Genomic DNA, 15,175 nt, shown 5'->3' on the forward strand with positions numbered 1-15,175 from the left:
TTCCCTGGGAACACAGATGCCCGACAAATTCCTGTCCGCAAGAGGTCCTAGTTTGACGGTGGAGGGGGCATATATAGGACAAACATGCGGCCCTGCTGGGTCCTGGGGCTATTTCCTCCTGTGTGCTTGGCACGTAGTAGGCTCTCAGCAAACGGAAACCAGCATGAATCATTATCATTCCCAACGTCAGTCCTCAAAGAGGCCCGTGGGTAGGGTGAGAGGAGAAAGGAGAGGCTTTTTCATGCCCCTCTCTCTGCGAATGGGCCCAGACGCGCACGGCGAGGTTGCGACCCGAGCATCCTTTCCTCCTCTTGCGTCCGGGTTCCGGCTTGACGGACGCTCGGCGCGCGCGGAGGGAGTGGCGCGGCGGCGCGCACGCAGGCTGTCGGGGGCGCGCTAGCCACCGGGGACGCGCACGGGCTGGTCTCTGCCCTAATGCGGCGGCTGGCGGCGAGAGGCGCTGCAGGGGACGCGGGGGAAGTGGCGGCGCCCGCACCCAACAGCTCGGACTGCGCCCAGGGTCGGAGCCCGAGCCCCTGAAGGTAGGCGAACACGGACGCTGGAGAGATGGGAGTAGGGGAGAGTGGGGGCCATGGAAACCCAGCTAGCGACACCCCCTTGTTCCCGCCCTCCTCTCTCCACCTCTATTCCCCGACCTGTCCCCATCCCCCTCCGTCCACATCCCTGTCCCTTCACGTCTCCACACCGTCACCTGCCCTGAATCTATCCTATTCTCGTCATATCTTCGTCTCATTGCTGCCCCATCCTCCTTTGCACCCTACCCCCGTCCAGCCCCCAACCCCCTGCCTACCCCATCACCCTTTCTATCTTCTTTGGCTGCATCCCCTTCCTTCCTGCATCCTCACCTACTGCCCCCTCTCCTCTCTTCCCCTGTCCCTACACCTCTGTTTACCTCGACACCCCACTTTTTTTTCATCCCATCCTTGCCACTCCCCTCCCCCACATCAGCCCCTCTCCTTGCCCTATTCCATCACTCCTCCATTCTCTTTCCAAGCTCCTACATCACTCCGTGTGCCTTCCCTCCATTAGCTCCCTCACAGTTTATTTCCTCTGCACACCCTGTCCCGGCCCTTCCAGCAACCTCTTGCTTTCCTCCTGCACCCTAGCTCCTGTCAAGAACCCCCTCTCCCCTCCCTTGGCTGTTCGCTGGTCTCCCACCTCGCACCTTCTCCCCCTGCCCTCCCTGGTGCTGCTTTTAGCCACCAGGTTTGGACCACGTCCCCTCACTTGCCCCTGGGCCCTCCCGCCCCACCTGGGGAGGCCCAGGGCCCTAAGGCCTGGTGTACTCACGGGGGTGGAATCCAGTTATAACGTGTGTTTGTCCCTATTCATGGCTTGGAGGTGAAGGGTGGGCCTCTCTTATGCTCCTCTCCAACACCCTCCTCCCCCAGCTGTTCAGGTTTGTTTCCTAGATGGACTTGGAGAGGGGGGTGCTAGCCATAGCGAAACTAGGATGGGGAAGAGGTTGGCTCAGGGAATGGCTGGACGGGCTCTTCCTGCGTCTTGTTCTGAGTCCTGAAGCGCACAGGCCTGGATGAGGATCTCCGCTGGAGGAGGGGGTGGAGTCAGGATTTTAAGAAAGGATTCTTCCTCGTCCTCCAAGCAGCACTCTGGCATCAGGAGCCGTCATGAGTGTGGCCGTGGCGGGGCTGGGAGTGGGCAGAGTGCTGAATCACCCCGACTCCGGTCCCCACGGCAGCCCCTCTCGTGCCCTGAGTCAGGCTCTGCTCCTGGTTCCTTGGCGGTCGGCAGTGGGTCGTATGTGCGTGTATGTGTGTGTGCGTGTGTATGTGTGTGTGTTGGGGAGAGATGCCTCCTCCCTCAGCCTGGAAGAGTGGACGGCAGTGGCTCTGTTCTCCCTCTATCCTTGGAACTGTGGTGAGCCCTACTGGGCCCAGTCAAATCTCTGGCAAGGCCCCTGGACTCTGGGGCCCGCAGGTTGAATTGTTTGTGTGGGGATAGTGACTGGCTGGTTCAGAACCCACAGAACTTGAGCCACAAAAAGGGGAAGCCCAGGGAACTGTGTGTGGAGCATGAACGCCCCTGGGGCAGGGATGGTGCCAGCCGTGAGGAGGGAGACGGAGGGGGCAGGCAGAGATCTAGCCTCCCTGCTGGTTTGGGGGTGATTGAGCCTGGAGGAATTGCACCGGAGGAAGAGCTGAAGGAGATGAGCAGCCAGCTCTGCATCGGATACATTCCACCTTTTATGTTGCCTGAGCTGGCACTTGTGAGAGAGAGCGAGCGAGCGAGCGAGAGAAAACAGGCAATAGCAGCCCAGGGATCCTCAGCTAAAACCCAGAGGCTTCAATTGGGAGGTTAGGAGCCAATTATAGACACTGTCTCTTCTCTGAAAGGCCCCCTCACTTTAGAAAGCTGAGCGGTTGGACTCCGGCTCACGCGGGACTGAACGGGACCCAGGCACTGCCGGCGAGGGGGCGTGCAGCGAGGGGGGGCTGACCGTCCTCTGCTTTGTCGCCCTTCTCCGCCTCGTCTCCTCCCTGTCACTGAGTGGGGGTGGGGCAAGCAGCTTCCCCGGGCATTCGCCCACCCAGGGCTACCAGCCTTTCCTGGTATAGGAAGGAGGCATCACCTGAAGCTGTCGAGAGCTGATTGGATTAAGGCTCTGACGTTGACATGCTCGATTGGGGCTCAGGTTAAGTAGGGGATTCTGATGACAACAGTACGCATTTCCCAGTTTTGTGCAATGAATCTCACCCCTTGTTCCCTTGCTTTGACATCTCAAAGGCTACACAGAGATAAGCCGAGGCACATGGTGAGAGGAGCTAGAGCGGAGACCTGACGAGTGTGTCTAGTTGCTCCCTGTGGAGCTGAACTGGGCTGCAGTTAGAAGGACTGGTTCTTTCAGGGCATGCCAAGGAAATGGCTGATACCTGGGAGATGGGTCCTGCTTTGGCTCTCTGGGGGCATGGAAGGGGAGGAGGGAGGAGGGTCCTATTTCTGCCGACAGAGGCACGGGATTCCAGGGCTCTGGAATTGTAGATTGTTGCAGCTGTTCCTTATTCCTGGCACCTCCATCGAGCTCATTTGGAAGCTGGAGGGTACACTAAGTTTTCCAAGACCATCCAGGAGTTGGAAATGGAGTGAGGATCATCACTTCGTTATTTTAAAAAGAGAAGAAAGGCGGAGAAGCTCAGGGCTCAGTCTGTTTGCCTGGGGGCAGGTGTAGTGAGAGAAACTTAAGGCTGGTTAGAGATCATTCATTTAATTAAAGTCTACAGTGTGCTGCCGTAGTAGGTGCTGAGGTCATGAAGATGAAGAGTAAGACAGGGTCCCGTCTCTCAGAGCCCCCCCGGTGTCATGGGGGAAACACCTGATCAGACAAATTACATAGATAAGTTTGAGTGAGATCCTCCTGACAGAGATGTTGGACAGCGGTACTTTTAATTCCAGTGGTGTCAGCCCTCTCGCATCCCCAACCAAGAAGAGGGCTTGCCTGATGCTGTCCAGAAGGGTAGGTCAGGCCAACCCTGGAGTTCACTGTGAGGTGCTCCCTGGTTCCCAGCCGGAGGGGCAAGGAGGGATGCTTTGTATGCAGCCGAATCCTGCTCGATGCTGCAGCCTGACTGGGCACCCAGAGGGAAGAGGTCACTGGCTACTTAACTCTCCTGTTTAGGTCTTCTAACCACTTTTATTTTAGGGGCCAAGAATGGTCTGGAAATGTTTAGACAGTCAGAGTGAGTCAGAGGAAAGAGGTCCAGTGTGGGCCCTCAGGGAGCTCCCAGTCTGAGGGCACAGCAAGCACATGCAGTTATGTGCTCAGAACCAAGGCAGCTAAAAATGTTGGAAGCTCTGATGTGTGAAAGGGTGTTGGAGTTAAGGGATAGTTGGAGTCAGGTGAGAGTCATTAGAGAAGACCAGGAGGGGACAGGAAATCGATGGGGAGCAGGAGAGATCCTTAGAAGTTATATATTTGAGCAGAGTTTACCAGGAACATCCATAGCTGAACTGGGAAAGCAGCCTAAGGATAGAAATTCCAGCCTCATCCATCTGAGTAGCTCCTCCCCACACACCTAATTTAGTTAATTTAATTAGTGTGTCCTGGGCTGTTGAAAAAATGCCAGGACTTGTGGTAGGTATTGGGCAAATAGATCAAATTGGAGAGACAGAAGTGAAAAACAAATTAAAATTCAGCACAAGAGATGCTCTGACAGCTCTTAGATGGGTTCCTGGCACTGCGGGAGCATGGCTGAGGGGTCAGGGTGGGCAGTAGAACCTGGAGTGGATAGAGCCCTGCCTTGGCTAGAGTAGTTTGATGTCACACTTTTGAGCATTTAGTCATGGTCCTGGGTCCAGGCCCACTTGCAAGGGCAGATGTTGGATGCATCTGATCTGGTTGCTGGGACTGCAGGGGAAGGTTCTGGGAGCTAATGGCTGTGCTTGGTGCTTGAGTAGGCACTTCAGCAGCTTTGCTGACCAAGGGCATTAGATGGGGCCAGCCAGCTTGAGCAGACTCAGCCATCCTCCTTTCATTTAGGTCTTGAGGTGAGCCCAGAAAAAGTAAAAGGGGCATCATAGCATGGCCATGCTTACTGAGTGCTAGGCACCCTACTATGTGCTTTATGAGTGTCATTCATTTAATCCTCTGAAGTGTTAACCCTACAAAGGAGGTACTGTTAGGATCCTAGTTTTACAGATAACAAAACAGAGGTTGTTGCTTGTCTAAGATCACAGAGCAGGTGAGTTGCAGAGCTGGAATTTAAATCTGTATTTGTTTGACTTCAAACCCCATGATCCTCTTCTGTATACCCTGGTAGAAAAGTAAAGAATTCAGATGTTTTAGCCACATGCATGGGGATATCTAGAAAAATCTGTTAGAAGGGATCAGTTAGCACACATTTTTTAATGTTCTTCTGAAGGATATGGAAATGTGGTTCCTGCTTTCAAATCGGGGAAATAAGATGGAAATATGTTCAATCTCATTGGTGGAATTTGAAGGAGATGCGTGAAGCACCTTGGCAACAATACAAGACATAATGGAATTTTCATTGTTGTCTTAGACCCTGGACAGTAAATTTCAAAAGAAGTGATCCATCAGTACATCAGTTGCAGTCAGGGAGGTGACAGAGCACAGTGGAAAGCACTCAGCCTTTGAGGTTAGACAGACCTAGGTTTTATTTTAACCAGGGGACTGCAGTCTCCCCATCTGTAGAATGGGGATGTTAATATGGACCTTGCAGAGCTGTTCTAAGGATTAAGTGGATAAGGTAGTGAAGGGCCCAGCACACTACCTGATTGGTAGTAAATACTCATCAGATGGTAGCTGCTGTTCACTGAGAAGGTGAGGATGGAGATGAGCCTTAAAGAATAGGTAGAGGACATTGTAAATCCTCCCAGGGCCCACTGGATGGAATGGGGAAGAGTATGGGCCATGATGTGGACCATTGACCATGAGGTGCAGAGATGTCCAGTGATGTTCTTACCAAATGCAATGGATGTGTCATGATGATGGGAGTGAGTGTTGCTGGGGGGGTGGGGTTGAATGGGACCTCATTTTTTTTTAATGTAATATTTTTACAAAATCAAAAAAAAAAAAAAAGAATAGGTAGAATTTGGATAGAAGGGTGGAGAGGAAGGACTGTAGATGAACACTTCTCCAGGTATGTAAGCAGAAGCATGGTGGGTTCATGCTCTCTGGGAGGAAGTGACCTGCCTCATTGTCCTCATCCTGCCTCCTCTCCCCAGCCCTCACCTCCCCGACCCCACATCCCTGCAGTAAAGTCTTGCAAGGAAAGGACATCATCATGAAAGACATGAAGGTCCTATGTTCCATTTCCAGCCCCATCATTAACAAAATTTAAGTATCTTTCTCTGTAAAACTCTCTAGCTCCAGAAGCCCAAGTCCCTGGGATTCATTTAGTGATTAACTTCTCATCCTGTCTTTCCCATCCCAAACATCAGGCCAAGAAAAGTTGGAGTGCCTGGGGCACGGTGGGGTCATCTCCTGCGGCCCCTGTCCTCCCCTCCCCTTCTGCAGTTTCCCTCCCCAGGGAAGCAGCTGCCTGAGCATCTGCCTCCTCCTCCTTCACCTGCCCCTTCTCACTCTTGCCCTCCCGGCTGGGCCAGCCCCTCCTGAAAGGCCTCCCTGGCAGCCCCTCTCCCCGTCATTATGATGCTAATCGTGTTGTTAATTTTTCTGAGATTCAGAAAGAAAGCCCCAATCTGTTCTAATGAATTTAATTAGAGAGGGGCTTGGAGGGCCCCAGAACCTCTTACCAGGATCACAATAAACAGAGTTAACGAGATAAACAGCTTGGGATCAGCCGCTCAGGGGGAGGAAGAGAGGATTCCCGACTCAGTCCTAGCTTGAGGAAGGCCCAGGCACCCAGAATTGGAGAAAGACTGAGTGGGCTGCTGTTGTTCAGGTGGGCTCCCTTTTGCTGTGTTTCCACCTATGCCACCCAGCCCCTTGTACTTGGTTGCCCTTGGTGGCAGGTGAGCCTTCTGAGAAGGTCTTGTCATTCTTGTCATTATCACCAAAGATTTAGAAGGCATCTGCTGTGCATAAAAGGGAAACCACATCATCTTCTGGAGCTCTGTGGAGGTTTACAAGATCTTGCCTCTGCCCAAAAAGGAGAAAAGTGATATATGTTCAAATATAAAAGCCATTTTCTAATTTCAAGACAATAAATGTAAGGAGGTTGAGGGCAGACAACACTGGGCTTGGGTGATCTGAAAGAGCCTCTTGGAGGAGGAAGGACTTGAGGTTGGTCTGGAAAGACCAAGACTTGAAGACGTAATAACCAGAGCTGCTGGAAGAAGAGCAAGTGCAAAGGCAGAAAGGTGCAGAGATCGAGTCCTGGTGAATAAATGGCATGGCTTGGGTGGTGGGCTCATGTATTTTCAGGAGGGAGGGATTTGTCTGGGGATATATTGAGAAGCAATCATTGAGGACCTGGAGTACTCAGGTATTTTGCTCCTCTGCCCTGGTTGTTGGCTAGTACTGAGGGCTCCCTGCTTTCCTTCTCTGAGTACCTCAGAAGCCAAACTTGGGGAAGAGTATCTTAGAACATGGTGTTTCTCGCCTTCATGCTGAGTCAGCTCTTGTGGACCTAGTTTAGCCAAGCTGGGCAGATGAACTCTCTCTGGTGGACTGACTAGATGCTGAGTTTGTTCTCAGGTCTTGTGATTTTCTGGGATGAGAGTGAATGGCTGGCAGAGCAATTCCAAGGACTCTTTCCAGAGATGAGAGCTCCCTTCTTCTTCACGGATGCTGGCCAGTTTCCTTTGGCAGTAGCATTTTTTGCAAGTATTTGGTTGAATCTTCTAGTTTCAAGGTCATTGTGTTTCATAGCTCTTCTTTCTGGGTTGCCAAGAGTCCTCTGAGTATATGTATGTGCATCTGTGCACATGTGTGTGCTGCCTCTGTCAGTCAAATTATTCCAACTAGATTCTGATTCTAGTTTGACCTTTATTTGTAATGCAAACTTGATTAAACATTTCTGGGACTTATTATTTCCATGTGCAAGAGGGGATGAGTCACCCTTATACCTTATTGTATGTGGATACATAAGCTGAATGCTTTTAAAACAGGATTTTAAATAAATGTGAAGGGATATTATAGATATCATTTTGACAGGAAGTATAATTTGGAGCCGAAATTTTAAGTCAGTTCCAATCCCCCCTCCCCCCACTGCTCCAGTACTTTTTACCTTGTGAGACCAGCCATAATCTTATTTTTGAGCACCACCAAGGTTTATACTTTTTGTTGTTTTCCATAATCTATCTGGGCTTATGCATAATGAGTAATGAATTCAGAATATTGGCAGGAGTTGGGTGACATATCCTTGTGTTTATATGAGAGGCATTGTTATAATGTCGTTCTTCTGATACCCATTGTATGGTATTTTCCACATGTTGGAGGAGACATATTTTTTAGGAAGGAAAATGCCTGTGAGGCCACATGCAATTTTCCTATGCTGATGTGGGCAGGGATGGAAACTTGATCTCTTTCTGATCATCATCACACACTGAGTGGAACTGAAGCTTTTGGGACTCATGTTGGGAGCTAAACCAGAGTTCTGTGGCTGATCCCAGCCCTGAGCTGTGCCTTGGTTTTGTATTTATATAATACCCATTGCATTTGCAGTTATTCTTTGAAGCTCTTACTATGTGCATAGCACTCTTCTAGGTGGCAACTCATTATAAGAGAATCCTCAATTCATATAATAATAGAGACTTTTTAGTTCAAGATCTGTATTTTGCTAATGAAGAAACTGAGACTCAGAGGCGTGAAGTAACTTACTGTGGCTGCATGGTGAATTGCTGGCAAAAGCTATCCCTTCTTCCTCATACTGGCCCATAAATGAACCTAATAATTGTGCGAGATGATATGTAATTAAGTTCCCTAAAGCATGATTGAAACCAGCAGTGATTTCAAATGTCAGAGATGGGAAGAAATCAATGTAGACTAATGTCCTTTGGGAAAGTTTTGAAGAGAAGAGGGGCTGGTTCAAGGCTTTAGGGATGGGTAGGATTTAAATAGGTAAATGTAAGGAAATGAGATTTAAGGTAGGGTGGAGAAAGCATAGTCCGTCAAAGGTTTAGAGAAGGAAAACAACTGGTATGGACAGACATAGTGAATTAATCAGGCTGTAGTAGTGGGAAGTGCAGTTGAAGGGACTGGCTGGGGCCAGAATGCAGAGAACCTTTTCTCCTTGAGGAAGGAATTGGGCTTTTTCTTGGTGAAGGGACCATTAGAAGCTTCTTTTCTGAGCTGGTTCTTGCTCTGAGGACAAGGCTGTGCTGCTAGAAGTGAGTGGAAAATCCCTGCACAAGCATCTGGTGGTATCTGAGGAGACAGTTCCTTCTAAAGGGGAGTTTGCAGGGAAAGGGAGTGCTGAAACTTTTCCTTGGGTGCTATTAGGGAGCTAGTTGCTGTCCAGGGTGCTGACAGGACTTTGAAAGATTTCCTCCAATGATGACAGTTTAGACGATAAAGCCAGAAAATGATTAGAACCACCCAAAGTGATCTGGCAGAAGATCCTGGCTAGGACTGGGTAACATGTGGGATTTCTGGCAGCAAACTGGTTACAGCATCTAACTTCACAGTTTTTGTGATGAAAGCAAAAGTATGGGTTGGGGGAAACCAGTAATGGCCCTTTTAAGAAGAGACCACATGTGTGCACATGAGTATGCTAAGATGACCTGATTTTTAGCCCTGTCAGTTTTGCTTTAGAATCTCTGTGTTTTCCAGAGAATCCCAGCACATTTCTTAATCCATTGTTAAAGTGCATTCCCTCTATTCAACATTCCACAGAGTCTCCAGCAAGCTAGGAGAGAGTGCAGAAGTTTCCAGAAGATCCTACTCAATGGAGAAAATGAAACATCTAAATGCTTGATGTTAGTCCAATAGAACTTTCTGTGATAGTGGAAATGTCTTCTATCTGCATTGTCCAGCACTGTAGCCATTAAGCATATGGCTGTTGAGTACTTGAAATTGGATAGTGTGATTGAAGAATTGAATTTTTAACTTGTAATTTAAATTTAAATGTAAAAATAGCCACATGTGGCTAGTAGCTTCTGTGTTGGACTGCACAGCTCTATATAGTCAGAGTCCTTGACCTTTGCCACTTATCCTTGTTTATTAGTCCCTAATATCTAAAACTCTCTGTCTTAGAGGAAAGTGGACTTTGCATGGAGATAAGTTTGACAAATTGCTGGAGAAAGCCCCATGCTGAATCTGAATGGAAAGATTTCATCTGGCTATACATTTGCCTTTACTTTCTTGTCTTCACGCTGAGAACAGCCATACATGATATACTGCAATTTTCTTTTCAAGGACAAAGAGAAAGTTCTTTGTACTCTGGCTGAGGTCCCAAGAACTGGTTTTGAGACCTTTGGGAGCCTTGACTAGAGAGGCAATGCATGTTTGTGGCCCTAAAGCCTGGCTCTCAGGTGAGGTGGGAGGCGGATGTGCTGCTGTGTCACCTGCTTTTGGGCACCCAGCGGAGAGGTGCTCCTGGTCTTCATCTGTCTCCCATTGCAACTTTGGGCATTTTCTTCTCACCCTTTTTCCCTGGTACAGTGGATATCGCCCAGGATGAGGGTGAGAATGTTTGGTAGAGATACCAGAGGGGGAAAAATGCTTTAAAAGTGCCAGGCAATAGGCAGGTAGTAACCTGTCAAATGACTGGAACAGGAACTTCCCATTGTATTGGCATTTGCCATGCCCCCAGGCCTGCCACACCTCATTTCATAAGCATGCTTGGTTTCCTTGGGTCTCTTGTCTTTGCCTTATCATGTATAAGTCTGAATTCATAAAGGAGAATGCAGGCTTTTTGAAGGCAGGAACCATGCTTTATACTTCTGTTTTCTCCCATAGAATCCTAATTATAACTCTTAATAAATGCCTGCTTCTGAGTGGCTCTTCCATAGCCTAGAGCCATGGGGCTGGCCCCTAGAAAATGTGTTCACATGAATACAAATAATATTTACTGAGCCCATGCAGGGTGTTCATCTTTCTCCTTGGTACTGTGGACAGTGACAAAGGAGTAGCGAAGGGTGGTTGCTCACAGACGAATGGGAGAGAAGAGGCAGGCACATATGAATAATCACACACACACACACAACTGATAGAAACAAAGACAGAAGTGGCAGCAGTGATGCAGAGCTGGGGGTGGGGTGCAGGCGGCTGGAGGGTCCAGCTTATGTGTGCGTCTCTGTCTGGCCTTCTCCTGAGGATTCCCTGCTTCATAGGCCTAGCTGGTACCAGCCACCCCCATGCCTGCAGTGACAGAGCGGCCTTTATGGTCGGTCAGACAGCTTGCTGTCTCACTGCGCTGTGCTGTCCTGAGCTTGCCCCTTCTGTGGCGAAGAGCCCTTGATGAGGGGGACGGGGAAGGGGGAAGAGGACTGTGTGGAACAGGGAGAATCTCCTTTTTTTCTTGTCTCTGAAATGGTGGCAGAGTCTTGCTCTCAGACTTCCTCCTAATCACAGAAAGGTTTGCTGGGACTCCAGCAGCTCTTGTACATGGAGCCCCATGATGCAGGCTCAGGTGCAGCTCTAGAGGAGACAAGAGAAGCAGAGCTCTGTAATACGGCTCCCCACAGTCACCTGAGCCCCCCTGCTCCACTCTCAAGGGTGTGATCTGCCTGGCAGGGAGCAGGTGGGCTGCCTCTCCCAGCTGGGGCTTGGGAGGGGCTGCTCTGGTTGACTCACAGGGAGGGGTCTGCCTTCCACCATCCTCTATGTCAGTGCGTCTCAGTCCTCAGTGTGCACATGGATCGCTCTGTTAGAATGCAGTTTCAGAATCAGTATGTCCAGGCTGGGGTCTGAGAGTCTGCATTTCTAAATAGATGCTGCCTGTGGGGGAACCACACTTGATTGGCAGGTCTCCACACCTGGGTTCTCACTGCTGGCAGTACATTAGCATCACCTGGGCAGATTTAAAAATATGCTGTTCCTGCAACCCACCCACACTGGAATAAATCAGTCACTGAGGTTGAGTCTGGACATTGGTGTATTTTAAAGGCCCTCCAGGTAATTCTAATATACAGCCCAGGTTGAGAACCATTGATTATCTGGGTAGTTTTTCTCCTGTCTACACTGAGTTTCACCTGGCTTCGCCTTTCTTACCCGAAGAAAGACTGTAAGTGTCTTGAGGACATAGATAGTCTTATGTCCTATACTACTATGCCTCCCCTACAGTAGTTCTCAGTCTGGATAGCAGTGGTTAGCTGAGGTGGTTACAGCATGATGTCAAGGTACCCAAGGTCATGGGCTCCATCGCCGGATGTATCATCAGCCGTGTGGAATTGAAAAATGTGATTGACTCAGAGTAGGCCAGTTCTGCTCATGGAACAATTCAAAGTGGGTGTCCAGTGCCTGGAACCATGCCTGGCACTTAGTAAACTTTCAGGGAGTATGTATTGAATGGTTAGTTATTCCATAGATTGAGGCAATGTGTCATGGGGGGATGGGCACTGGATGATGGATCTGAAGACCGAGGCTAAGTGCAATTGGACAACTTAGCCTCCTTTAGCTTTAATTTTCTGTAAAATGAGAGTAATAATGACTACCAAATATGGATTCTGCAAATGCTAAAAATTATGCAGATAAATGATCATGTAAGAATTCATTTTAACAATGGTGAGGCTAAGCTACAGGTATCCATTCTTTAACCTTGTTCTAAGAGACCCTCTGGGTAATCGTCATCTGTGCCTTTATCTACTCAACAGCAAGAGGGCTAAGGGAGGTGCTAGTGACAGCATACCTGCTCTGTATCATGGCCCATGCTAGATGCTTGGCTTTTTTCATCTGATTGATACAGCCCAACCCTTGGAATGTATGTTATTATCCTCATTATACTCAGAAAACTGAGGCTGAGAGTGGGAACCAACTTGCCCAAAGTAGCACAGCTCCAAGAGGCAGAGCTGGAATTTCCTTCCAGGTCTGTCTAATTCCAAATTCCTGGTAATTACCCAACAGGCAGTTCTGGGTTCCTGCATAGGCCAATGATCCATTTGTTTGATCCTTATATTGAAATATGAGGTAAGAGCCTGAGTATCACAGAAACCCATCTCCTGTTAGGGAATGTTAGGATCTGACAGCTCCAGAACGTTCTGGATCTTGGCTGACATATGGTGAAGCCAGTGCTCAATGTTTTCCTCTGGCCTCAGAGCTGAGGCTATGACACCTTCTGCATAGGAGACTCACCGTCTGAGCCCTAGATCTCTTCTCTGATGGACAAAGCCATGGCGCCCAGCCCTGGCGTCTGTTTTGCTTACCTAGCTTTACTTTTCTCATTCTGGTACTAAAAGAAAATGGGAACATAAAAGGGTCAAATCCCCTGACCCTCCCCTGTCTACCTTGCTCCCAGTATAAAGCCAATGGTGCTATGCTCTCATCCTGGGGATGGGGGACCTACCTTCTCTGATCTGCTTAGCATGGAGAGGAGATCCAATTTCTGCTCTCCTCCTGCCTACCTCTACTTCAGCACTGATGCCAGGTTTATGAGGGTGCATCCTGGCAGAAATCTCCCTGGCTAAGCTCTTTAGTAAGAGAAGGGTGTGCTAATGGTGGGGCTGATTTGCATGGTCTGACCAGTTAGGGTGGATCCACCTGGTCCAGGTGCTTATATGTCATACCTGCAATGCTTTTTTAACTTAGACCTTTATCAAGTTTTACCTGAAATGAACTGAATGTGCACAGAGGAGGAGAACTATATAAAGTTAACCGGACAGGAAACTCAAGCAGGACTATATAAACCCACCAAATATCAGACGGTGAGCTTGGATATAAACTTCTAAAGCCCCTCACTGAGGGGTAACTCGCTCTTCATATGTGGTCCATATTCATGCTTGTGCCTTGTTCTAATTTGGCTTATTTTTCTCATTTATTTCATGAAATTATGTGCTGGGATATTGCCTTCCTCCGCCAGGGCCACTATTACCATATCTGGGGCATTCTTTTTTTTCTTCCACTTACCTGTTTATTAGAAACATTCAAGTCTGGGGCATCCTTAAATTTTGTTTATAAATTACTTAAAGTTTACTTTTGAGTGCAGAGTTTATCCGTTGTGTTGCTTCAATATGTTCTCTGATAAATCCCATTTTATACTGCCTTTTTTTTTTTAAGATTTATTTATTTATTTCTCTCTCATTCTCTCCCCTCCCCCCGGTTGTCTGCTCTCTCTGTCTATTTGCTGTGTCTTCTTCCTTGTCCGCTTCTGTTGTTGTCAGCGGCACGGGAATCTGTGTTTCTTTTTGTTGTGTCATCTTGTTGTGTCAGCTCTCTGTGTGTGCGGTGCCATTCCTGGGCAGGCTGCACTTTCTTTCCCGCTGGGCGGCTCTCCTTACGGGGCGCACTCCTTGTGCCTGAGGCTCCCCTACGCGGGGGACACCCCTGCATGACAGGACACCCCTTGCACACATCAGCACTGCGCAATGGCCAACTCCACAAGGGTCAAGGAGGCCCGGGGTTTGAACCGCGGACCTCCCATGTGCTAGAGAGATGCCTAACCAGTGGGCCAAGTCCGCTTCCCTATACTGCCTTTTTTTTTCTCTTTCTCTTTGAGGGTCCCTAGTGTTGATGTCTGTTCCTGTCTCTGATTCAGTATGGTCAACCTGTGTTTTCTCTGGTGGGAATTAAAACTTCCAGTTAGGTCTGGGCTAAAAATGGATCCCCTGCCACCCAGAAGCTTGGGCACCCATCTCATACTCTTTGTAACACCATTGGACTGTGGACTTCTATGGTTTTAGTGCTTAATTGTTTTACTCCCTCTGGCCTGTGGCTCCTCCAGCACAACTAGTTCCCAAGTATTTTAGGAATCAGCATAAAGTCTCTTGGGCTTCTGGGACCTGGATGGGTTTGGCTGCTGGATCTTCAGGCACCCTTCCCCTTTTCCCTCTCCATCTGGCTGTCCTCAACCCTGGGGCCATCAGTGTGTTGTCACGTTGCACTGACAACTAGAGGCTTGGATGAGGTGTACATGCTGGATGCTGGAGGTGGTCTGTCTTTGGTGTAGGCTTAATAGAGATGTAGCAAATGACTGTGGGTGTTGTGTGGGTGGCTCTGATGGAAGGTTCTGGAAGGTTGGTGTTGGGAGAGAGATTAGGGCTTGGGTCAGGGCTGGTCCCATTCTGGGTCAGACTGGGAAAACCTCTCCAAACACATCTCATGATTCTTCTGCATTCCTGAAATCTTGAAAAATAAAGAGGGAGCATTTAGCACCATAAGAAGTTGCAGCTGGGGCTTCTGAGAGCAAGTACACTTTGTTTCTCAGTGGGGTGGTAATGTCATCTGGAGTCTACCCTAGATGTTGGGGATGGACCAAAATCTGGCAAAAGTCTACTAAATGATGGCCACAGATAGTCTGCCTTTGTGGATTGCTTTTGGTCCAGATCATTTGTCTACTTCCTGCTCTTGCTTCCCTCCCAAGCTTGTTTTCCTAAGTTCACTTTTTGAGATGCTCAGTCCATGTGTCTGGTCTTGGAAGTGTAGATAATGCAGGAGCAAGGGCCCTGGAATCAGACTTTCTGGGTACAAATCCCTATTGCCTGGTTGTGTGATCTTTGGTGTCTTAGTTCTAAGGGCTGCCATAACAACTTACAATAAACTGGGTGGCTTAAAACAGATATTTACTGTCTCACAGTTCTGGAGGCAGCAAGTCAGAGCTGCGTGTCCTTAGAAACT

At 48.8% G+C, this 15,175-nt stretch overlaps 1 protein-coding gene across 21 annotated transcripts in view; it reads left to right on the top strand.

The window, feature by feature from the left end:
* Positions 1 to 379: 379 nt before the first annotated feature.
* Positions 380 to 15,175, top strand: part of NFASC (neurofascin) — a 197,916-nt gene continuing 183,120 nt past the window's right edge. For 10 of the 21 annotated variants that reach the window (XM_058275046.1, XM_058275051.2, XM_058275054.2 and 7 more), the window contains exon 1: positions 380 to 542. The gene's annotated coding sequence lies outside the window, so the exon portion shown is untranslated. The remainder of the gene's footprint in view (positions 543 to 15,175) is intronic. The other 11 variants (XM_058275042.2, XM_058275052.2, XM_058275055.2 and 8 more) reach the window with 2 other exon arrangements.

This window comes from Dasypus novemcinctus, chromosome 13 (genome assembly GCF_030445035.2).
Source record: "Dasypus novemcinctus isolate mDasNov1 chromosome 13, mDasNov1.1.hap2, whole genome shotgun sequence".
NCBI lineage: Eukaryota > Metazoa > Chordata > Mammalia > Cingulata > Dasypodidae > Dasypus > Dasypus novemcinctus.